Genomic DNA, 24,539 nt, shown 5'->3' on the forward strand with positions numbered 1-24,539 from the left:
GCATCACACTTTTTCAAGTCCTCATTTCCTCAACTGTAAAATCAAGATTTTAACTATAGAACATGTCTGTCACAAAATAAATGTTTGTTGATTGATTAATATGGATCATGGATTTAGAACTGAAATGGATGTAGGAGGTCTTTTTGATCCATTTTTACAGATGACAAAACCAAGCACAGGGGTGTGCCACTTACCCAGTGTGTCACATAGATATTGGGATAGTCAGGATTTGAACCCAACTGCCCTGTCTACAAAGTAGGGCTGTTTCTATTATGCCAAAATGATAATTGCTACTTCCCTGCCTGCCTCACAATATAGCAATTCAACTTGGCCAGGACTGTTAGGAAGAAGGGTGTTGACAAAGAGAAGTCTTGGGACCAGGTATATTTGACCCATAATAACTACCTTCCTTTTGGCCTCTCTTTTTCCATATTTCATATTTTTTCCTAGTTGATACTTTCCTAACTCCATCATTTAATCTGTGGTTTATTATGGAATTTTTCCTATGTGTCAGAACAAGGAGTCGGGAGCACGGAGAAGTCAAATACCTCGGGGCTCCCACATCAGTATCATGTGGCATCTCCATCATGAATCACTTTGCTGCTGCTATGGGGCCATTTACATCTGCACACAAACTTTTCCAGTCATATGTGGGAAAATATAAAAGCAGAGCAATTGTGATCTCACCTTCCCCCCCTGGGTGGAGGGAAAGGCATTCATGAGTGTGATGCCTGGATACTGGGAAGGAGGAATCATCAATGACTTTGCATATCATTGGAAGCAGAGCAAGGCTTTCATCATTTCCTCTGCCTGTCTGTAGCTCCTGGCCTTAGGGACAGAATCCTCTGGAGCAATGACTCAACATGTACTAACCTACCAAGCTTTGACTCAGGTCATTGGATTTGCCTCTTCTAGCCTCAAAAAGGAAGACTGGGGAACAGTACCTAGTCACAGCATCTCTGGAGAGGGAAGGAGCATTTTGTCCAGTAAAATGATGCCTATAAAACCTTATATGTTCTAGAAATATGAATTATTATTATTATTATTATTATTATTGGTGTTCACCTTAATCTTCTTATGTTAGTTCAATGGAGTTCAGATAGAACTGCTCTTGGGACAGGTGGCCCTCTTATTCTTCTCTGATATTCTGTGAACTCATGGACAGATGGATGCAATGACTTTCTGTTATGAAGAAGAGTGAGATGTAAGCCCTGATTCTATAGAATATAGTGCTTTTGCATCACTGGCACTTTGCATTCAGAAGGAAATTAATGAATGATTGTTGATCCATCCCATAAGTTGATTGATGGTAGGTTCACAGAAAGCATCTACAAACTCAAAGAGAAACAGGACTACTAAACCATACATATACACAGATCTCCAAAGGTCAACTATTGACTCAGAAAATCACAAATTAACGTTATCTACATTTTATTACATTTTTATTATTCTGTTAGATTTAAATTAAATTTCCATTTGCATTTTATTCTAGTTCAGTATCTTTGAGTGTTTTGGCTATATAGTCAACATTTCTAATCCACATAGCCATACCACTAGCAGACAGGATGATGAGAGTAATAGATGGAGATGTAAATATATAAACACACACACACACACACACACACACACACACACATATATATATATACATATATGGATATATACACATTTATGGATATATCCATATACACACTCATAAAGATGTCCCTACATAGAGATATAGATATCTCTAATTCTTTTCCCAAATGCATTGATTTTGTTTTGCTAATCCTCGGTGCAAAGTTTTCCAAAATTCTTACTGCAGTTTTAAGCTTTAAAAGCTCTAAGTATTATTGTCTGATCTTGCTATCTCTTATACTTTGTGTTTCTTCCTTAAGAATATGATTTTTCTCTCTCATCACATTCAATTTGGATCAATGTATACCATGGAAACAATGTAAAGACTGGCAAATTGCTTTCTGAGGGGTGGGGTGGGGGGAGGGAAGTAAAATTGGGGGAAAATTGTAAAACTCAAAATAAATAAAATCTTTAATTAAGAAAAGCTCTAAGTAGCTTGATGATTGTTGATACTTTTTTTACTTAAAGATGTCAATTGTTTACAAATCAATGCTATTGTTGTTACTATTACTGTTGCTGAACTAGGCCATAAGACACATTTTTTCCGAGTTTTAGTAGTAATCACTGACAGATATCTAATATTTGATTCAGTGCAATTTCATACATATTTTCAATCACCAATTTTGTGAAAAAGCCTGTGTAGGGAGCTGGGTGCTGAGGATACAATAGATCAAAGTAATTCAGGATTGTCCTCAAGGATCTTTCCTCTTATGAGGATATTAAAGGAAGCAAACAGTAATTTTAAGCTAGGGAAAACAAATAATAATTAGTGCAAGGGGAGAATCATTTTATGAGAGAACTCATTGATTTAGACTTGGAAGGCAACTTAGAGTCCAGAATCATAGGCAACTAAGTGACTCTGTGGGTAGAAGCTAGACCTGGAGTTAGGAAGACCTGTATTCTAATCTTGCCTCAGATACTAGATAGATGAATGACCTGGATAAATCCTTTAAATACTGTTTGCCTCAGAATTCTCATCTATATAATATGAGTAATAATAGCACTCTCCTCCCAGGGTTGTTATGAGGATGAAATAAGATAATATTTGTAAAGTCCTATATAAATGCTAGCTATTTTGATTATCTCGGACCAGCTCTCTCATTTTACAAAAAGAAAATGAGGCTGAGAGTAGTTAAGTCACTTTCTCAAGGACACACAAGCCATAAGTCCATAATTTGGACTCTTCTCTAACTTCAAATTTAGTGGTTTTTCCACTGCATTAAATGACTTTTTCCCAGGGAAGCTAGGTGATAAAGTGGATAGAGGGATGAGTCTGGAGCCAGGAAGACCTGAGTTCAAATTTGATCTTCACATTTACTAGTTGTCTGGCCCTGGGCAAGTCACTTGACCCTGTTTGCCTCGGAAAATTGAGCTGGAGAAGGAGCTGGGATCCTGAAGGGCGAGACATGATTGAACAACAGAAAAGACCACAAAAATGGTGACACCTGAGCTTTTCAAGGAAGCCTTTACTAATTCTAGTTTTCTATGCAACATGTTCAACAACAAGGCCTTGGGAAATCACACAACAAACCAGTGGAAAATTAACATTTAATTGATACTTTTTTGAAGAAACCAGAGACACTTTTTGGCAACCTCACAGAAATCTGACCTTTCAAGAATAAACATATTCTCAGATAGCAGTTTGATAGAATTAGTTTTAAGGAGAGAGAAATGATGAAATAAAATGGCAGTTGGTATGTCACACAGGTAGTTATAAAATATGATCAGTCCCAGAAGATGCCTTCTAGTATATTAGGTGGAGTCACAGAGTCCACTTAGGATCAACATCTCAGAATTGGAAGGAGACATTTCAGAAGTTATCTGGTCTAAATCGCACCAGTCAAGAAATACCATCTACACTAAAACATGATAAATGGTTGTCTGACTTTCACTTAAAGACCACTAGTACAATTCAAAAGCGGTCACCCATAAACAGGGCCATTTTGAGGGTATCTTTGTAAATTTATATACTATTAAAAATACCCTATCTCTCCTTCAGAATAGCCTGGAAAGATTTGCATTGAGAGAAGTGAGAACAATCAGAAGACCCTTTTACACACCAACAGTAACATTGGGTGATGATCCATGATGATGGACTTGGTTATAATAATCAAAGACAATTCTATAAAATTTGTGATGGAAAATATCATCCATATCCAGAGAAGGAACTGTGGAGTTTAATACAGACCAAAGCTTACGATCTTCAATTTTTAAATGTTGCATTCAGTATTATGCTTTTTTTCCCCTCTAATTTTTTTGTTCTGATTTGATTCTTCTTTCACAACATTATTAATATGAATAGTCAATATGTTAAAAAAATACACTATCCCCAACAGAAATTCATGTGTTCATGGGTTCTTCTTGTCATATTGAAATGTTTGAATTAGTTGATAATTAAGTTCATATAAAAAAGACAATTATTTAAAGACCAGTAGAAAATAGAATGATACTTCTACCATGATCAATGTTATTACTGATGGTTGCTTTTATTATTGGAAATGGAAACATGCTATAATAAGCATTTACTATGCTTAATATACAATACTGACATAGTATAGTATATATTATATCCATACACATACATGCATATTCACATGTGTATATATACATGCTAGTGATAAAAAGAAAAAGCAAAAAAGTCCTACCCTTAAAAAGCTTGTGTGAATGGAGTCAATGTATAAATGAAAAGGTAAATAGAATGTAATCATCATCATGACAAATAACATCTTTAAGCACTTTCAAGGGAAGCTAGGTGACTCTGTGGATGGAACACAGGGCTTGAAACCAAGAAGATTTAGCTTCATGAGTTCAAATCTAGCCTCATACACCTATTGGCACCACTTATCAATGTTTGCCTCAGTTTTTTCATCTATAAGATGACCTGAAAAAGGAAATGAAACCACTCCAGTGTCTGCCAAGAAAATCCAAAATGAGTTAATGGAGAGTTTGAAACATCTGAAAATGGGATGTAATTTACAAAGTGCTTTGGAAAACTTAAATGCAAATGCTATTATTATTATTATTATGCATATTTTCACATGAAATACACGATGATGAAGTTTGTTCTTCATTTTCAAAGAAGACCATGACATGAGGGAGGTGATCCATGACTTGCATGTGAATTGGATTTGGGTGAGGGTTGCTGTGTTAAGTCACCAACCTCACTTTGTCCTCTGGAACCATCTAGATCTAGTGGCCAGATATGAATCAAGAGGACTGGAGCTGACCTTGGATGTGAAGCAGTCAGGGTTAATCGACTTGCTCAAGAACACACAGCTAGTAAGTGTTTGAGGTCAGATTTGAACTCAGGTCCTCCTGACTCTGGCCTGGCTCTGTGCCACTTCGATGTCCTATACATATATTAATATAAAACAAACACTTAGACATAGATAGATAGATAGATAGATAGATAGATAGATAGATAGATGGATAGTTGAATCTTGCACTACCAGTGAAAGTCTATTTCTCTATCAGTATTAGAGTCAGGAAAACCCCAAATGGATTCACAAAGAATCAGACACAACTGAAATGACTGAACAACAACAAAATTAAGTACTTAAAATATATCCTACTTAATTCTTATAATAATCTTGTTCATTGGTGCTGTTATCTTTATTTTTATATATGAGGCAACTGAGGCTGAGAGACGTTAACTGGCTTGCCTAGGATTGCACAACTAGATGAAGGCAGAATTTGAATTCAGGTTAAGCCCAACACTATGCACTCTGCCTTTCTTAGTAGGAATACATCCACACCTACCTCATCTCAGAAAACTGTTTTCCTTCTGTGTAGTACTGACAGGGTCCAAAGGTGCAAGACCAAATTTCAGCAGACTCTCCTATTAACCTTGTAGCCAAGATGGTAAGACAAAGATATCAAAACTCTGGTAAGTGGAAATGGAGCTGGTTGAATAATAGCTGGACCCAAAAAGCACTCATTAATGAGTTGATGACAACTTGGAAAAGGTCTATAATGGAGTGTTCCAGGGATCTGTGTTGCTGTTTAATAGTCTTGCCAAAGATTTGGATAAAAAGGAATGTCCAGCTTCTCTGATTTACAGATGATATATAGGTAGATATGAGAGCCAATATGTTTGATAGAATCTCCAAGGAGTTTGGGAACATTATCATCTAATGATGACAATTGATAGGATGAAATAAATCTGATAAAAGGTTGAAAACTGAATCTACAATGAGATGAGAAGATATAGATAGAAAAAGATCTGGAGGTTTTAGTGGAACTGCTCAGTCTCATAGGAGTCAATAATAGATTTGATTTTTCTAATCATAGCAAACATGATTTGTGTGTGTGCAGGTGTATTCATATAGATATATATACATGTATTTATATGTGTGTACACATATAAATCTTAGTTTCATTAACACATATTTACTTTCTAGAATGAGAGTAGTGATTTTCCTTCTGTACTCTGCACAATAATTAGCAGATAATTACACTGAATTTCAGCAGATTGAATTTAATAAAGAAAAATGTAAATCATATAGGAGGGGTTTTTCCAAAAGAAGAACATCACAAGATGGTGGAGAGTGGTTAAATGTCAATTCAACTGAAGAATTTCTCATGTGTTATAAGATTCCAAGTTCAGTGGTAATCAATAGTGTGTGATTTGGCAGCTTAAAAAGGCTCAAAAACTAAGGCCACATTGAGAGTAATGTAGAGACTAAGTCTGATTCTAGAACCATCCTCTGCTGAGTAAAGAAGGGGGAAGGGAATAAGTATTTATTAAGCTCCTACTATGGGCCAGAAAGTGTGCTAAGTACTTTACAAATATTATTTCATTTGATCCTCACAACAATCTTGAAAAGAGATGCTATTGTTACATCCATTTTTGCATTAAGAAACATGAACCCAGATAGATGGTAATTTGCCCAGGTTCACATAGGTATTATATGTCCGAAGCTGGATTTGAACTTACAACTCTAGGTCCAGTATGCTATTCATTGTGACATCAGGAAGGGCAGGAAGGAAGGAAGGAAGGAAAGAAGGAAGAAGGGAGGGAGGGAGGAAGAAAGGAAGGGAGGAAGGAAGGAAGAAGGGAGGGAGGTAATGGAAGGAAAGGAGAAAGGAAGCAAGAAAGGAAGGAAAGAAGGATGGAAAGAAAGAAGGAAGAAAAGAAAAAAGAAGGGAGAGAGGGAGGGAGGAAGGAAAAAAGGGAGGGAGGAAGGAAAAAAGGGAGGGAGGAAAGGATGAAGGAAAAGAAAGAAAGAAAGAAAGAAAGAAAAAAGGAAAGAAGGAAAGAAAGAAAGAGGAGGGAGAGAGGAAGGAAGGGAAGGATGGAATGAAGGAGGGAAAGAGGGAAAGAAATGGAGGGAAGAAAAAAGAAGGGAAGGAAAAATGGAGAAAGAGACAGACAGAGACAGAAACAGAGAGAAAGAGACAGAGGAGGAGGAGGAACAGAAAAGAAAGAAGGAAGGGAGGAAGGAAGGAAGAATACAAGGATTTTGGCTAGTTATTCTGGAAGACCAAAAACTCCTTTAGAGATTATGCATATTTTAATACCCAAGGATTTTCTCCTTCCTCGATGTAGGAAACTTTATCCAGGTAAGCTAATAGAAAACCATCTCATTTAACTGTCTCATTTTAAAGATGAAGAAAGTGAGGTTCAGAGGAACAAGGTCTTTTTGTATGTTTAAGGTCCCATGCATAGTAAACATCAGAATCAGGATCTGAACTCACAACCACACACCACAGAGCCAATTCTCTCTACTGTTACTTGCATATATTTTTATAAAGTTGAGGGAATATTTTGAGGTTCATAGAGGTTGTGTCTTGTTCAGGATCGTGTAACTGGAAAAGGTACAAGGCAGAATTTGAGTTTCTATCTACCTGACTCTAAGTTGAGTTGGATGATATAATGGTTTTAGAGTCAAAAAGACCCCAGTTCAAATCCTGCCCAAGATCTTTATTAGCTGTGTAACTCTGAGCAAATCATTTAACCTTTTCCATCCTTGGTTTCTCCCTCTATAAAATGGGAATAATAATAGCACCTACTTCCTGGGTTATTATGAGGAACAAATGAAACTATACATACATATATATATATATATATATATATATATATATATATATATGTCTCTCTCTATATATACATAAAACATTTGAGGACATTAGAGGGCTATTATATAAATGAATATTAGCTATTTTATGTCCAACTTTTTATCTGCTCTGATGCATTGTTTCATTTCATAAGGATATATGACCAAAGGCCTGTATTACTTTGCTTGATAATAGACTGACTACAATGCATATGGAAAAGGTAAGGATTTTTATCATATACTAATAATAATCATTATAATTAGTAAAAGTACCTTCATTTTTTTAATAATAACACAAGTATGGTCCTAAGAAAAGACTACCTAAAATTAAATTAGAAAAATGGTATTTATTACCCCTTTCCCTTGTCCCCACTTCCTAGACCTCCAGAGGACTGTGGGCTAACCAAAACTATGATTAGGTTTACCCAAATCATCACACAGATTCAACCCACTGATGGAATATTAGTGAAGAAGCAAACTTTCAGACCACTAAATGACCACATGTATCATTGGAGTATGAGCACCACAAGAATGGAAGAAACTTCCACATCCATAAACCAGAATAGAGATGAGTTGGTTGGCTGGCTGCCAGTGTCAACTACAATGGAGCTATTGTGGTATAAAGATGAAGAATGAGGCATTGGCTAACCCCTCTTTTCTGCCTCCTGCTTTAAAGGCTACAAGAAGCTTAAACAATTGTGTGCTAAATACTCTACTGAATCATACTTTTAGTCACTGGAGAATGGCTATTACTCATATCATGGATTTAGAGCTGGAAGAGATCTTAGGAGAGCAGCTGGTTCAACCCTTTCATTTTTCAGAAAGGGAAACTGATGATGGTAGAAGTTCAATAACTTGCTCAAAGTCAATACAGTCAGAATTCAAACCCAGGTCTTTGGATTCTTTTCAGCTGCAGGAACCTGAACAAGACACAACCTTTGTGTATCTCGAACAACTCCTTCAACTTCCTGAAATTTGGAGGCAAGGTGCTCTTTCCATCGAGCCACACCAAAATCCTGATGGCAAATTAGATTCCTCTAGAATCCAAACTCATGGCACATTTTCGGATCATCCTGGCTCCAGGCCAGTGATCCATTCACTGTACCACCTAGCAGTCTTTCATGGCATATTCTCAATGTGAACATGAGACTACCTTATCCTCTCTCTGAAACTCCTAAATGACTTTTGAGAACAGATGAGGTAGGATCACCAAACAAATATTTGTAAATGGAATTGAATGCGACTTTCAAAGGGAATCAATACTATACAAACAAGCCTGGAAAACATTCCTGGTACATCAATGAAAATTAAATCTGTGTTCCCATTCTATCAAGCTCTCTCCAAAGAAGAGGTCACATTTTTGGCTTCTCCAGGACATAGGGCTGGAATTAGCATAGGATCAAAGTGTTTCTTATTCTTGGGAGGGAGCACGCTATAATAATGCTATGATAATGAAAAAGTATATAATGCTCTAAAAATTTCAAAACATTGTTGTCTCATTTGATTCTCATAATAATTGAACTGTAGGTGCTCAATAGCACTTTACCACAATAGCACATATGGGGAAACAGAGACTCAAAGATGTTAAAGGGACTTGCCCAGAGTTATAGAGTTGGGAAGTGCCTGAGGCAGAATTGGAATTCAGCTCTTCTGGACTCCAAGTCCAGCAGTCAAACTACTACCCCTCCTAGCTGCCTAAGGCACAATGCATTTCAGGTATTTCTATGTCTAAGTTATATCTCAAATGAAAGTCAAGACATTTCTTGTTTCTCATTCATTAGAGATGAAAAGTGAGGGATTTGGAGGGTTATGTTCATTGGCCAGGCAGATATCCCCCTCTTATCTCCCATCTGAGAAGATTCAGTCATTTGAAAGATGTCTTTTGTCCTTTTCTGTGTCTTATGGCCTCTTTAAAGTTCTCTATAAATCTATCAGGCATTGTTATTTTTATGTCTGCTTCTTTTTAAAACAACATTCTTCCAGGAATGGGATATGTCTGTGAGTCATAAAATGCAAGAAGAAGTAAAGTTGGGGTCACCCACAGGGTGATAAGCAAGATCATGGTGGATGGGAGTAGATTGTAACCATTTGCAAAACCAAAATTGAGGATGTGATCAGCAGTCCATGAAATGTCTAAAGATGCAGACCTCCCTCCATGTTGGTTATGAATCTGATGGAGGATACAGCAGAGAACATGAGGAAGATATGCAAAGGATGGGCAAGCACAAATGAGCACTCTAGTCCACACAAGCACTCACCCCAGTATCGACATATTTGATGTATCAAGTAAAACATATAAACAAAGACAGGGGAAAGAGATGGTGGCCAGGATGTTGAGAGGAGGGAAATTAGCTCAGCTTCTGTGATACAAATGGATTCAGCAAATCTCTAAGCACAACCAAGAGCACAATATAAACAATGACCACAGTCATGTAAATAAAAATGCTATTAAAATACACCAGAATTAATATTAAATGTGGAGTCCAATCTTGGTTCCATTACTCTAATGATGGCAGTACTTTCTTCTGATAGCACAAGGGTGGGAACTACATAGGCAGAATGCTCCATACACTGTCATCTAAACTGCTACTGTGATTTATTTTGCTTGACTATTTTTCCTTTATACAAGGGGGAGTTTGAATAGAAAGGGAGCTTTGAAAAGTGACAATGGTTTAAGAAATTAAAAACATTAAATAAAATATTTTTTAAAATCATAGATATTGAACTGTAGGAACCTTAGAAGTTATCCAGTTCAATCCACTATTTTTATTATAGCAAGTGACTCCAAATCACCCAATTCCTCATCTAGTAATGAGGTGGTGCAGGGGATAAGAGCTCTGAAATGGAGTCAGGAAGTCTTGAATTCAAGTCTGACCTCAAGCATTTATAAATTGTATGACTTTGGGCAAGTCATTTAATCTCAGTTTTTCATCTGTTAAGAAAAGGATAATAATAGTACTTTCTTTCCAGGATTGTGGTGAGGATCAAATGAGATGATGTTTCTAAGGTGCCCTGAAATCCTCAAAGTGTAATACAAATGCTAGTTATATTATTCTTATTCAAAAGGATCAGGTAGTGGCTTCAGAGTGAAAGGACATCAATGAAAAGTTAAATATTTTACTTCTTTGAATTACAGACTTATGCCAAAGCACCCTTGTCACTGGGAGCCTTCCTTAGTCCTAATTAATACAAGAGACAAGTTTAATATCCAAGTCCTCTAGAGTTCTGAGCTCCAGAAAATGCCAGGTCATATTCTGCTCTTGGTTAATCTTGCTCAGTTCTAGGATCTGGAAATAGAGAACAGAGTTGGAGCTCAAGCTTAGTTCTCATAACTTATTGGATGACTTGGGTGAATTTAATAACCTCTCTGTGCCTCCAGTTTCCCCATGTGCAAAGTGGAACTGAAATAGAATGGGTGCCACATCATTCACCTCAAGATCCCTTCTCCAACTCTTAAGCCCACCCCCAGCTTCTCAGTAGTTGGCTCCTCCAAAAGGACAGCTATGGCTGCTCAAAGAGCTAGGGGACGCAGACAGTCACCAACTTGCAATATTTCTGGTAAGATAGAGGACCACAGGGTATTACCAACTGCCTGTATACCAATACCCTGTATCCTCTGGCCTGCGGTACCTTACCACCTGTCTGGCTGATACCCCCTCCATACCTCTGTCACTGTGATACACATGTCACAATACCCCAAGGAATCTTGGGTCTAGACATCCATATTGTAACTGAACTCTCCAATGTGCTGACTGTCCTAATTAGAATGTGAGCTTTTTGAAAATAGGGTCGGTCGTAATTTTGTCGGTATATCTCTTGAGGTCTTCTCTCCAGTCTCCAGTCATACCTTCTTTTCCTAGGTGCTACTAGCCCTTTGGACTTCAGGCTCTAAGAGGTAACTCCACCTTATCTTACCCAACCCTAGTCCACCCACTACTTCTCCACAACACTCTGTCTGAACAATTTCTCATCTCCCCCTCAAATGAACCTTGGACTCCACCCCTGGGGTGGATAGGCAAATCTTGGTCTTATCTTTTCTGGAACCAGGCTTTCATGACATCTCTACACCCTGCCATGGAAAGACTCCCCATCACCTTTCCAGCTTAGCTTCTCACTCCCCTTTAGGTATTGCCTTTCATCACTAGAATGTTAACACCTAGAGGAAAGGCATTGTTCCATTGTATTTTTAACTCTAGCCAGTACTTAGGACAGTGCCTACCCGTAAGTAAAATTTTGCTTTTGGTCATTGGTCCTATCTGCGAATGACGGAGAAAAAACAACTTCCTCTTTCATCTATCTGTCTGTCTATATTTCTATTATTCAACATATATTGATTATCTGTCTCTTTATTAGTAATCAGTTATCTCTCCATCTCTCTATTATCTATCTGTATCTCTAAACCACCTCTCTCTAGCATCTCTTTATCACTATCATCTCTTTCTTTCATTTATCTGGACTTCTCTATCATCTTTCTCTTTCTCTATCTAATAGACCTATCTAAATGAACCAGCATCATGGTGATGGGTCACAGATGAAGTTCCTCTTTGAAATTCAGTTTATATTATACACAAAAAACCTTCTCTCAGGGACTGTATTGATATCTCAGCTTGCAATGCTGAAAATGTGAAGGTCCTTCATTGCAACAGAGTTTTGGTCTCCCCAAAAATATTCAGATCTAATTACAAGACCAAGTGGGAACATGTGTTTTTAATGTTTTTTTTAAATTTTTGATATGCATTTTCTATCACTTTCATTTCTGAATATATTCCTTCTGCTTTGCCTCCCAAGAGAGCCATGCTTTGTAATAAAAATTAAAAAAGGAAAGGGGAATAAAAGAAGTTCATGAAATGTACCAACATATCCATGGATCCTGACAAACTCTAGACGGGAAAGTGTGACTTTTTAAAAGAAATACCAAGATAAGAATTTGACTGGGAAGCTAGGTCACATCATGTACAGTTCTAAAACTCTGGTCATGATGTCCCAGTGTAGGGAATGACTCATTGAGACTCTGGGCTCTGAACCCATGGATTTCTCTTCCACTGGCTCTCTCTCTCTCTCTCTCTCTCTCTCTCTCTCTCTTTCTAGGTTTTTGCAAGGCAAATGAGGTTAAGTGTGCCCAAGGCCACACAACTAGGTAATTATTAAGTGTCTGAGGCTGGATTTGAACTCAGGTACCCCTGACTCCCATGCTCTATCCACTGCCACCTAGCTGCCCCTGCTTTCTCTTTTTATGTCTGAGTAACTTGGGACATCCCTGGGGCAGGGAGACGTACACACACACTCTTCAGCCTCCCATGGGCAGCCAAGGAATTGGATTAACCAGGGCCAACATCTCTCTCTGTCCAATAGAGAGAAAAGCAGGAATTCTTTTGCTTTATACTTATTTTTCCAAATTGAGCTTTGAATGCCAGAATGTATTTTAAATATAGAAATACATGAATAGGTGGGTGGCCAACAGAGGCCCCATATGCTAAGCCATCTCTTATTAATATTTTTACCCAGAATACTCATACACTTACATGGTCATTCTTGGTGTACAAAGCCCTCTCAATTTTAAAGTTGCCACACCTAATAAATTTTGCTTAAAAACCAGACTTCCAATTACAGGTTTTCTATAAAACACTCCATAAAATGGAAAGTCTCTGGTCCCACTTTACCAACTCAACCTTCCCTTTTCTCCCTCCTCTAATACAGCTTTCCAATATGAGCGTTTCTTGAATCCCAGCCAAAAGTCTTGCCCTATTTTTCTGCTAATCCATTATTTATTCATGATTCCTTCTCCAAGTGCTACAGGCAAAATCTAGGATATACACCAAGGGTCACAAAGTCCCAGGGATCAAAAAGTCTCTGCAACTCCTATATGACCTAGCACAAAGTATTCCAGGTCAGGCAGTCTTAATTTCAGAACCTTCCCTTCCCTTATGCTTCTTTTTTTGCAAGTTTTAGCATTCTTAATTTGAAAATCTATAGGTTTCAACATGTCCACTACCATTACATATAGAGAATGTATGTTTTCCTAGATCCATGAACACATTCTGAAGTTGTGTTTGACAGTGATTACAATAGTTACAGGGGCACAAAGTTGATTCAGAGAATAAAGTTTTGATGAGCAGACCTGAGTTTTTTGTTTTTTGTTTTGAATTTTGAATTTTTTACAATTTTTCCCCTAATCTTGCTTCCCTCCCCCACCGCCCACAGAAGGCTGTCTGTTGGTCTTTATATTTTTTCCATGGTATACATTGATCCAAGTTGAATGTGATGAGAGAGAAATCATATAGTTAAGGAAGAAAAATAAAGTATTGTCCCTGATTGTGGCACTAATGGAATGAGCAAGTCCATCAAGGTTGATCATCACTGCCATGTTGCTGTTAGGGTATACAATGTTCCTCTGGTTCTACTCATCTCGCTCAGCATCAATCTATGCAAATCTTTCCAGGCTTCCCTGAATTCCCATCCTTCCTGGCTTCTAATAGAAAAATATTGTTCTATCACATACATATACCACAGTTTGCTAAGCCGTTTCCCAACTGAAGGACATTTATGTTAATTTCCAATTCTTTGCCACCACAAACAGGGCTGCTATGAATACTTTTGTACAAGTGATGTTGTTATACATTTATACATTTATACATTACTAAAATAATACCCCCTCCACCCTCAAAAAATAAAGACCCTCATGAGAAATAAAGTAAAGGAAAGAGAAAAAAATTGTTTCATTCTGTGTTCTGATGCCATCAGCTCTGTCTCAGGTGGATAACATTCTTTATAAATCCATCATAAAAGTTACTTCCACATTTTTGCACTGTTGTTATTGCTGATTGTAATTCCCTCCACCCATTCCTCCCCACTACCATAATATTATATTTTCTCTTTTCTTTCACTCTGTCCCTCTTCTAAGATGTACTGTAGGGTGGCTGAGTAGCACAGTGGACTGATCACTGGCCCTGGGGCCAAGAGACCCTGAGCCCACCCCTGAGACCAAGAAACCACCCAGCCCCATGGTCCCAGACAGGTCACCTAATCCCAGCCCCTTGCAAGAAGTAAAAAGGAAAATGTGTTATATCTGACTGTTCTCTCCTATGATCTACCCTCCCCTCTATCACCCACATCCCCATTCCCATTTTCAGCTTCTCTCCTTTTTTACTCTAGATGTCTATACCCTATTGAATGTGTATGCTATTTCCTCTATGAGCTATTTTTGATGAAAGTAAAGATTCCCTCATTCCCCCTTGCCTTCTCCCCTCCCATATCATTGCAACAGCTCATTGTACAAAAAAGGAAAAAAATCTTTTATACAAAATATCTTAGCCTGTTCCACCTCTCCTTTCTCTTACTCCCAGTGCATTTCCCTTTAAGCCATTGACTCCATTTTTACAATATATTATATCTTCAAATTTAGCTCTCTCCTGTGTTTCATCTATAAAAGCTCCTTCTACCTGCTCTATTAACTGAGAAGTTTCATATGAGTATTATCAGTATCATTTTTCTGTGCAGGAATACATGTAGTTCATCATCATTAAGTCCCTCATATTTTCCCCTTCTCCTCCACTTTCTATGCTTCACCTGAGTCCTGTATTTGAAGGTCAAACTTTCTGTTCAGCTCTGGTCATTTCAACAGGAACATTTGAAATTCCCCCGGTTCATTGAAAGTCCATCTTTTCACCTGGGAGAGAATGTTCAGCTTTGCTGGGTAGTCGATTCTTGGTTGCATTCCAAGATCTTTTGCCTTCTGGAATATTATATTCCAAGCCCTATGAGCTTTTAATGTAGTTGCTGTTAAGTCCTGTGTGATCCTGACTATAGCTCCACAATATTTGAGTTATGTCCTTCTGGCTTCTTTTAATATTTTCTCTTTGACTTGGGAATTCTGGAACTTGGCTCTAATATTCCTGGGGGTTGAGTTTTTTGGATCTCTTTCTGGGGGAGATAGGTAGATTCTCTCAATTTCTATTTTGCCCTCTGCTTCTAGGATATCAGGGCAATTTTCCTGTAGGATTTCTTCAAAAATGAGGTCAAGTCATCCAACCTTTATGGAGAGCAATTTAGAACTATGTCCAAAGGGCAACAAAAATGTGCATACCTTTTGATCCAGCAATACCACTACTGGGTATATACCCTGAAGAGATAATGAAAAGGGGGTAAAAACATCACTTGTACAAAAAATATTCATAGGAACCTTGTTTGTGGTGGCAAAAAATTGGAAATTAAGTAAATGTCTTTTAATTGGGGAATGGCTTAGCAAACTGTGGTATATGTATGTCATGGAACACTATTGTTCTATTAGAAACCAGGAGGGATGGAAATTCAGGGAAGCCTGGAGGGCTTTGCATGAACTGATGCTGGGTGAGATGAACAGAAAAACACTGTACATCCTAACAGCAACATGGGGGTGATGATCAACCTTGATGAACTGGCTCATTCCATCAGTGCAACAATCAGGGACAATTTGGGGCTCTCTGCAATATAGAATACCTTCTGTATCCAGAGAAAGAACTGTGGAGTTTGAACAAAGACAAAAGACTATTGCCTTTCATTTAGGAAAAAAATTGATATCTTATTGTCTGTTCTTACTATCTCTTATACTTTATGTTTCTTCCTTAAGGATATGATTTCTTTCTCATCACATTCAATTTGGATCAATATATTATGGAAACAATGTAAAGACTGGCAAATTGTCTTCTGTGGGGGGTGGGGGGGAGGGAAGTAAGATTACGGGAAAAATGTAAAACTCAAAATAGATAAAATATTATAATTAGAAAAAAGTGAGGGCAAGGCTCTTTTCCTGATTGTGACTTTCTGGTATCCCAATAAATTTTAAATTGTCTTTCCTGAATATGTTTTCCAGATCAGTTGTTCTTTCAATGAAAAGTGTTTCACATTTTCTTCTAATGTTCATTCTTTTGGTTTTGAAGTATTGTGTCTTGACTTCTCATAAAGTCATCAGTTTCCTTTAGCTCCATTCTTCATCTGAAGGATTTGTTTTCCTCAGAGAGCTTCCTTATCTCCTTTTCCATCTGGCCAATTCTGCTTTTTAAAGCCTTCTCCTCAATAACTTTTTGAATTGTTTAATCCATTTGACCTATGCTAGTCTTTTTAACATGTTATTTTCTTCAGCATTTTTTGGATCTTCTTGACTAAGCTGCTGACTTCTTTTTCATGTTTTTCCTGCATCTCTCTCATTTATTTTCCCAATTTTTCTTCTGTCTCCCTTACTTGATTTTCAAAATCTGTTTTTTTTTTGAGCCCAGCTTTCTGTTTTTCATGGAGTCTTTAGATGCAGGAGCTTGCACTTCCTCATCTTCAGATTGAGGAGGATTCTTGGGATCATAGACAATGTATTTCTCAGTGGTGTTCCTCTTTTTTCTCTGTTTACTCATTTCTCCAGCCTGTGCCTGAGTTTGGGGTGCTTCCTGAGCTTTTGGGTATTATTGGGACACCTGCTTTGGGTTTTTTTTTTTGTACACCCCACTGGGACCTTTATTTCTCCAAGGGCACATGCTCTCTTGCCTGTGCTTTGATATGTAGATGATCACAGGCACTCCCCTCTGCCCTGGAGCTCTGAGGAGGGTCCCTGCTATCTTAGTATGGAAGGCCAAACTGTAACTGGGATCTGAGTGTGTGCAAACATCAGAGTCCTGCCCCAAGGAGAGCAGAGAGATTTCTGTAGTCTACCTTGACCCGACCCCTTATGGTCTGTGGGCTGTGCTCTGGAGGTGCAGGCTGGTTTCCCCCAATTCTCGCTGCAGGTTATGTGGCCGGTGCTCCTCCCTCCACATTCATTCTGGTGTAACAGAGTTCTCTCATGTCCCCTTCAAACTGTTTCCGGTAATCTCTGGGCTGGGCTGGGCTAGACTGTGCTGCCACCATGGCTTTTTTCCAATCCCCAGTCCTCGTGAAACACACCTTTCTGTGGAAATCCTAAGTTATCTTGGACTGGGAAAATGTATCACTCAATTTTTCTGTGGGTTCTGCCCCTCTAAATTTTGGCTAGAGTCATTATTTGTTGGCCTTTGGAGTGTTGGGGGAAGGAGTTTCTGGGAAATGCTGCTTTCATGCTGCCATCTTGGCTCCACCCCCCCCATGCTTCTTAATTCCAGAAGCTTAAGCAGTGCATTGCCCCCTTTCCCCCATTAACTCTTCTGTATACAGTTTGCTTGGTATATATGTTTACAGGATGTATCCCCCATTATATTGTAAACTCCCTGAACACAGTGTCTGTCATCTATTGGATTGATTGAATTGGTTGGTATTCCTTAGCCTTATCACAAAGAAGCTATGAGAAGCAAAAACAGATATCGAGATCTTCCCAGGGGGGGAAAATAGAGAAGAAAGGTTATGGAGGCCGGTTCTACCCTTAGATTTTTACCCCATCAAGTGGGATCAGTGACTTAGAGCTAAAAGTTATCTCAGTGGTCATCCAATTCAACTATCTTTTTTATAGATTAGAAAAACTGGAAAAGTAAAGAGAGGACCTTTAGTCCAGTTCCTTCATTTTATGCAGAAACTGGTCACCTAAATAGTCACCCTGGGAACTGAACTTAACATGATAAGACCAATTGATCTAGGGATGAAAGGGACCTTAGAAAAATCAATTTACAGATAAAGAAACAGGCCTGGAGAAGCTCAAGGTCACATAAGCAGTAAGTATTAGAAGAGAAGGCAGAGAGATAACAGTATGGATAGAATATTATGTTTGGAATCAGGAAGACTCATCATCCTGAGTTTGAATTTGACCTCAGACACTGACTAGCTATGTGATCCTGGGTAAGTCACCTAACTCTTTTTGCCTCAGTTTCCTCATCTGTCAGATGAGCTGGAGAAAGGAATGATATACTCTAGTATCTTTGCCAAGAAACTCCAAAGTGGAGGTCACAAAGAGTCATGAAAATAACTGAAGAATAAATAAAATGAGGGTATTGGATGGGTCCACAAATTCCTTAGATTTTGGGGGGTATTTGTGAACCTGAGTTAAAAGATATGTATATATATATATATATATATATATATATATATATATATATATATATATATATGTGTGTGTGTGTGTGTGTGTGTGTGTGTGTGTTCCATTCAAGGATTTCTTCTGTCCTGACCAAGGCTTTTCCTCTCCATCTAAGAGTGTGCATCAAATCATTTATAAAGTCACAGTGTTAAAATCATATTAGGAAATCTAGATAAATATTAGTCTTTTTGTTCCCACTACTATACCTCTCATAGTCTACACCCCCCCCACACATACAATGGAGAAGAAAAAAATTCTCTGTTTTCTTCAGGAGACTGCCCACGTGTTCCTTCCCTCACCAGTCCACACTGTGGGCTCCTGATTGTGAGTTTATCTAAGGATTAGCAGGTTTAAAGCCCTGCCTCTGCTTCTAGCCCCAAATGTCAGGCTGGGGCAGGAAGCCAGTCAATGGCTTGATGCCATCTGAAGGAACTGTCTTCTCCAGATGGAAAGACTTATGACCCAGAGCTCAGTGATGCAGCAGGCACTATTTCTGGGTGGCAGGTGGACCAGGTTAGCTGTTGATCCTCTCCTGCCTCTGACCTCAGCTGGGGAGGTCACCTGGAGGAGGTATTACAGCACATGGCTCCCTCTCTCTCTCTCCTAGGATCTCCAAGGTTCTCTCCTCCTATAGCCCCCAGTCTCCTTTTACTTTCCAAAACGGGACTGAATCAGTCCCTAAACCTATCACTATCCTTTTTCAGAACACTTAGCAAGTTCTAATTTCTACAACAGAGATATCCTTTCTACTGGAGTATAAGCTTTCTGAGGATAAGTGGTAGGCTTTATTCACCTTTACATTACTCCCAGGGCAGTTAGGTGGCACCTAAGCAGACTGGCCAACCCTGGAGTCAAGGGGAATTGAGTTCAAATTTAGCCTCAAATACTCACTAGCTGCGTGACCTGGACAAGCCACTTAATCTCAGTTTCCTCATCTGTAAAATGAGTAGGAGACCAAACCACTCTAGTATCTCTGCCAGGAAAACCCCAAATGAAGAGTTGGACATGACTGAGCAACAAATTACTTTCAACACCCAGTACAAGTCTGTAGAGAGCAAGAAATAGTTCACAAAGGAGCCAAGCACCTGAAAGGATACTTTTTTGTTGTTTTTTGTTTTTGCTAGGCAGTGGGGTTAAGTGGCTTGCGCAAGGCCACACAGCTAGGTAATTATTAAGTGTCTGAGCATGGATTTGAACTCAAGTCCTCCTGACTCCAGAGCCAGTGCTCTATCTACTGTGCCACCTAGCTGCCTGAAAGGACACTTTTTAATCTCTGTTGCCTTCCATGACTTTCCATTGATGCCAAATTCAGTTCAAACTTTGGCTCTGAAACTTTGTTCATCCTCTCTCCTACCCCTGTAGTATCTGTGGCCCTCAAGACCCAGCACAGCCACCACTGCCCAGAGGAGATCTTTTTTTATCCCCATACATAGAAATGACCCTCTCTTCCTGAGAATTCTGACCCCACTTTGTACCTCTCCAGAGTCCTGATTTGAATCATAATTAATATGGTCCCTGCTCCATCTCACCCACTCCGATTGTCAACCTTCTAGGATTGGAGCCAGGTTTTGTTCACCTTTGCACTTGCCTCAGTAGCTGGTACCCTGGGCCTTTCCTAGAGAAGAGACTTCTAACACCATTGCTAACACATAGCAGGTGCTTCATTAATACAAGTTTAATTTAATTGACTCCAATTTAATACTGCTTCTATTTTACTGCACCAGAATTACTGCTCAGGATTGGAAAAATCAATATCAAAATCTCAAGCGGATGGTGGAGATTCACTCACCATGAGGAATATATATGTGATCTGTGAAAATTAAATAGCCTGGGATTCTAGTGGTTTTCTTCATTCCCTTTGTCCTCCTTTTCTCAAATTCAACTCTGTAGCAAGGATCAAAATACAACATTCTATCTCATTAATGACTCCGAAGAAAGTCAAATTGAGTTTTTATTGAGAAACTGAGTGTAGAGATTGTTTCATTTCTTCTATTTCTATTATAGTGCTTAACACACAGTAGGAGCTTAATTGATGGATTACTTGATCTTTCAGATTGGTCTTAGTTTTTGGTTTGGGGAGGGTTTTTTTTTTGGGGGGGGGAGTTTGTTTTGTTTTGGTTTGGGGATAAGAGAGTTGTATCTAATGTAGCCAATGGGACAAGGGCTCCATCCATGTTTAATATTAGGAACTTCTTCTCCAGCCTCTGCTGAAGCATCTTTAGCAACACCACCAGAGAAGGGTCCCACCTTGAGGCTAAGGTGAGAAGGCTTAGTGGGGTCTCCAGTGGTTCTAGTTTGGTCCTTGGAGCAGCATGGCTCGCTGGGATTCATCCCTGCTGCTGACCTCTGGGCAGGGCTTCCTCCCACAGCTGCCAACAGACATCTGATCCGCCTGTGCCTGCCCAATATCCTGCTCACATAAAATAGTCAATATTTGTGGAAGGATGGTCCCGGCCTTCTACCTTTTGATCTAGCCCCTTGTTAATGACGCTGCTCTAATCAGACACACCTGCCATCTGAACCCTACCCCCCCCCCCCCCCATCCCTAGGCAGGCTGGTCCCAGTCTGGCTGAGCATGGCACCTCAGCTGCCAACCTGAGGCCAGGATGCCTTTCCTACTTGAAGGGATTAATCACATCTAGTCTGAAGAACAGAAATGGGGGAAGAGAAGGGAAAGGAGGGTGATAGCTATCTCCAGACTTATCTGGAAGAGGGATTAACCTGATAGGACCACTGATTTAAAACTAGAAGTTAGCTCAGTAGCTAGGTTCCCATTTTACTGAGAAGGAAACTGAGGAACAGAGAAATTTAAGGACTTGCCTAGGTTTCAGAGGAAAGGCATTAGCAGGGGAAGGGATGGGAAGCTTTAGTTTATTTTTTTTTACAAGGCAATGGGGTTAAATGGCTTGCCCAAGGGCACACAACTAGGTAATTATTAGGCATCTGAGGCCCGATTTGAACTCAGATACTCCTGACTCCAGGGCCAGTGCTCTATCCACTGTGCTACCTAGATGCCCCATAGGAAGTTTTATAAAGAGGGTAAGATTCGAGCTGAGTCTTTTTTTTTTTTTTGCAAGGCAAATGGAGTTAAGTGACTTGCCCAAGGCCACACAGCTAGGTAATTATTAGTGTCTGAGGTTGGATTTGAACTCAGGTCCTCCTGACTCCAGGGCCAGTGCTTTATCCACTGCGCAACCTAGCTGCCACTGAGCTGAGTCTTTTTTAGGAAGCCAGGAATGTCAGAAGGGAGAAGGGAGAAAAAGAGAGATCTTTTCCAGAATGAATGGCACCAGATTGCAGAGGGGGCTTTGAATGCTAGGCAAAGAGTTCAAGTTTGACACAGAAAGGAAATCCAATACCCCTTCTCCTGTGTTCACTTATTTTGTTTGGCATCAGAGGGTAGAACCTGGCAAAAAGTAGAAGTTATAAGGAACTTATTTTAGTCTTGATGTAGGGAAAAATTCTTCTTAATAATTATTTTAATTAATTAAAACTTTCCCAGAGTGGAACTGGCTGCTTTATTAGGGTGGAGTTCACTCTCATTGGAAGTCTCCAAGAAAAGACTGGAAAGCTTCTTGTCTGATATGTTGAAGGAATGACTGCGCCTTGCATGTAGGTTAGGCTGCCTGGCTGCAGAGGTTTGAAGTTTGCTTTGGGGATATGGGAATCGGACCACAATGGCATATCCTCCCTGGACATCCCATCACCAAGGAGACATCATGCCCCAGTTAAGAATCTAGTCCTCGGAACCACAAGACTTAGCTTTATCTCACCCTGGCCCTTCCTAATTGTTAGGTTTCTCTAAACCTCAGTTTTCCTGATCTGTAAAATGGGAGTGAGAGCAGTTATTGTGAGGAAAGTATTTCATAAAATGTAATGGAATAGAAAAAAAGTTTTCTATTATTCTTCTGTAATGTATTTTATTTTCCATCAAAGGCCTTACTGTCCTTTTAATTCTATACTTTAAATCCTCCCCCCCCCCCACCCCTAACCCTTTTGCCAATAACCTGTTTCTTTCCAGACTGGGAGTTTTCTCTAGAAATTATTGCCTAAGATTGAAAACGATTAAATTCATTTCACATAAAAATCTCAGTTACTTTAATTTAAGTTTCATGTTACTTTTATTTTGATTATAGCTAGTCTGCTTTTTTCCTAAATAATTTAAGAAAGCCTAGACATATAAAATTTCCAGAGATATTGGAGCCAGGAAAAAATAAAGCAGGCTTATTTTATTACTAATATGATAGCTAGTATTCACATAGGGCTTTAGGATATGCAAAATGCATATCTATTACCTCAAAACAGCCCTGGGAGAAAGGTGCTATTCCACTTGACAGCTGAGGAAACTGAGACAAACAGAAACCAAGTGACTTGCTCAGAGTCACACATTTGCTAAATGTCTCAGACAGGATTTTAAGTCAGATCTCCCCTTATTTCAGATCCAACACCTTCTCCACTGTTCCACCTGTCTATTTTGGGGAAAGAGAGAAGTATGGAACTATCTGCTTTGGGGAACAGGAAGGATGACATTGTAAGGGAAAATTATAATGCAGGCAATATTTATTCATTCATCTACCCTTTTAAATTTTATCAGAGTATTGATAGAAGAGAATAATATAGAGGCAAACTCATCCAACTACTCGTTTTATGAATAAAAAAACAAGAAGAGCAGAAAGAATAAGCAAATCATCCAAGAAGCAAGTGAATTGGACAGGATTTGAACTCATTTCCTCTGACTATAAAAATCTGTTCATTTCACTCACTGCCTTTCAAGTTTTAAACCCACTCTGCCGATTTGGGTTCTAAAAATATATTGTGTAAAAAGTGGTTTCATTCATAAGATTCTCTTTCTCAATATATTAAGGTGATCAATTTATTTGGACAATGGTACACTTCTACCTGAATCTATCTGAAAGGCTTTTAAATTGAAGGGCAAAGAATGCTACAATGTCACTGGGACAGATGTCCTACCTAGATAAACAATTTCATAGTAGAGTCCTGTGTTCGTAAAGGGACAGAGAGATGGACAGAGCACCGGCTCTGGAGTCAGGAGGACCTGAGTTCAAATCTGACCTCAGACACTTAATAATTACCTAGCTGTGTGACCTTGAGCAAGTCACTTAACCCCTTTGCCTTGTAAAAACCAAAAAAAAAGGAATTAGAAACTGCTGACAAACACAGTCATTATTTTTCCTGTGTTTACAGATTTTTGAAACTGAAGGCTTCTTCAGAGAGAAACTAAACCAAAAGATGCATCTAAGAGATGAGGCAGACTTATTACTCCATCTGTTGCTCTTGGACAAAGAAAATGATCTGCCTCACCTTAGCATCCTGCTTCTGGAGGACTTGGTCACTCCATCCCCCTACGCCATCCTCCACAGGACCAAACACTTGAGGCTGCTCTGTCTGAGGGTGCTATCTGAAGGTCCCTTTCTGCCCTCAGGGTCCCAACTGTCCCCTGCCTTGTAACCCAGGTAAATGTGTCTTTGGAGCTCGCCTCCCTGATTCTTACCTTCTGCCTTGAAATGATGGGTTCAAGGTATTGGCAGCAATCTAAGGTGGCTGGCAATAGCATCCTTGTCCTTTCTTGGGAAGGCCCCCAAAGGACAAAAGAAAGTGAAAGAAGAGTGGGGAACACTTTGAACCCAATGGTGCACTTGGCCAGCCTTGTCTTATCAAAGGGCCAAAAGAAAAACCAGCAGATTTTAAATCACCTGACACAGTGGTTGCTGAAGCAATGAGTTGTAGTCTTGAGGGAGTTCTACAATTGAATTTGGAAGATTTCTTTCTTAGGTATAGTGTTCCATCAACTTCTAGGCTCTTACCTCTCTCTGTCTCTCTGTCTCTGTCTCTCTGTCTCT

At 39.1% G+C, this 24,539-nt stretch overlaps 1 protein-coding gene across 3 annotated transcripts in view; it reads right to left on the reverse strand.

Moving 5' to 3' along the window:
- SLC1A2 (solute carrier family 1 member 2) overlaps positions 1–24,539 on the reverse strand; it is a 149,274-nt gene that overhangs the window by 80,450 nt on the left and 44,285 nt on the right. The window contains exon 1 of one of the 3 annotated variants that reach the window (XM_074230480.1): positions 11,662–12,682. The exons of the other annotated variants lie outside the window; for them this stretch is intronic. The gene's annotated coding sequence lies outside the window, so the exon portion shown is untranslated. Of the gene's footprint in view, positions 1–11,661; positions 12,683–24,539 lie in introns of those variants that run through there. 3 annotated transcript variants of the gene reach the window in all.

The sequence above is a fragment of the Macrotis lagotis genome, chromosome 3 (assembly GCF_037893015.1).
Source record: "Macrotis lagotis isolate mMagLag1 chromosome 3, bilby.v1.9.chrom.fasta, whole genome shotgun sequence".
NCBI lineage: Eukaryota > Metazoa > Chordata > Mammalia > Peramelemorphia > Peramelidae > Macrotis > Macrotis lagotis.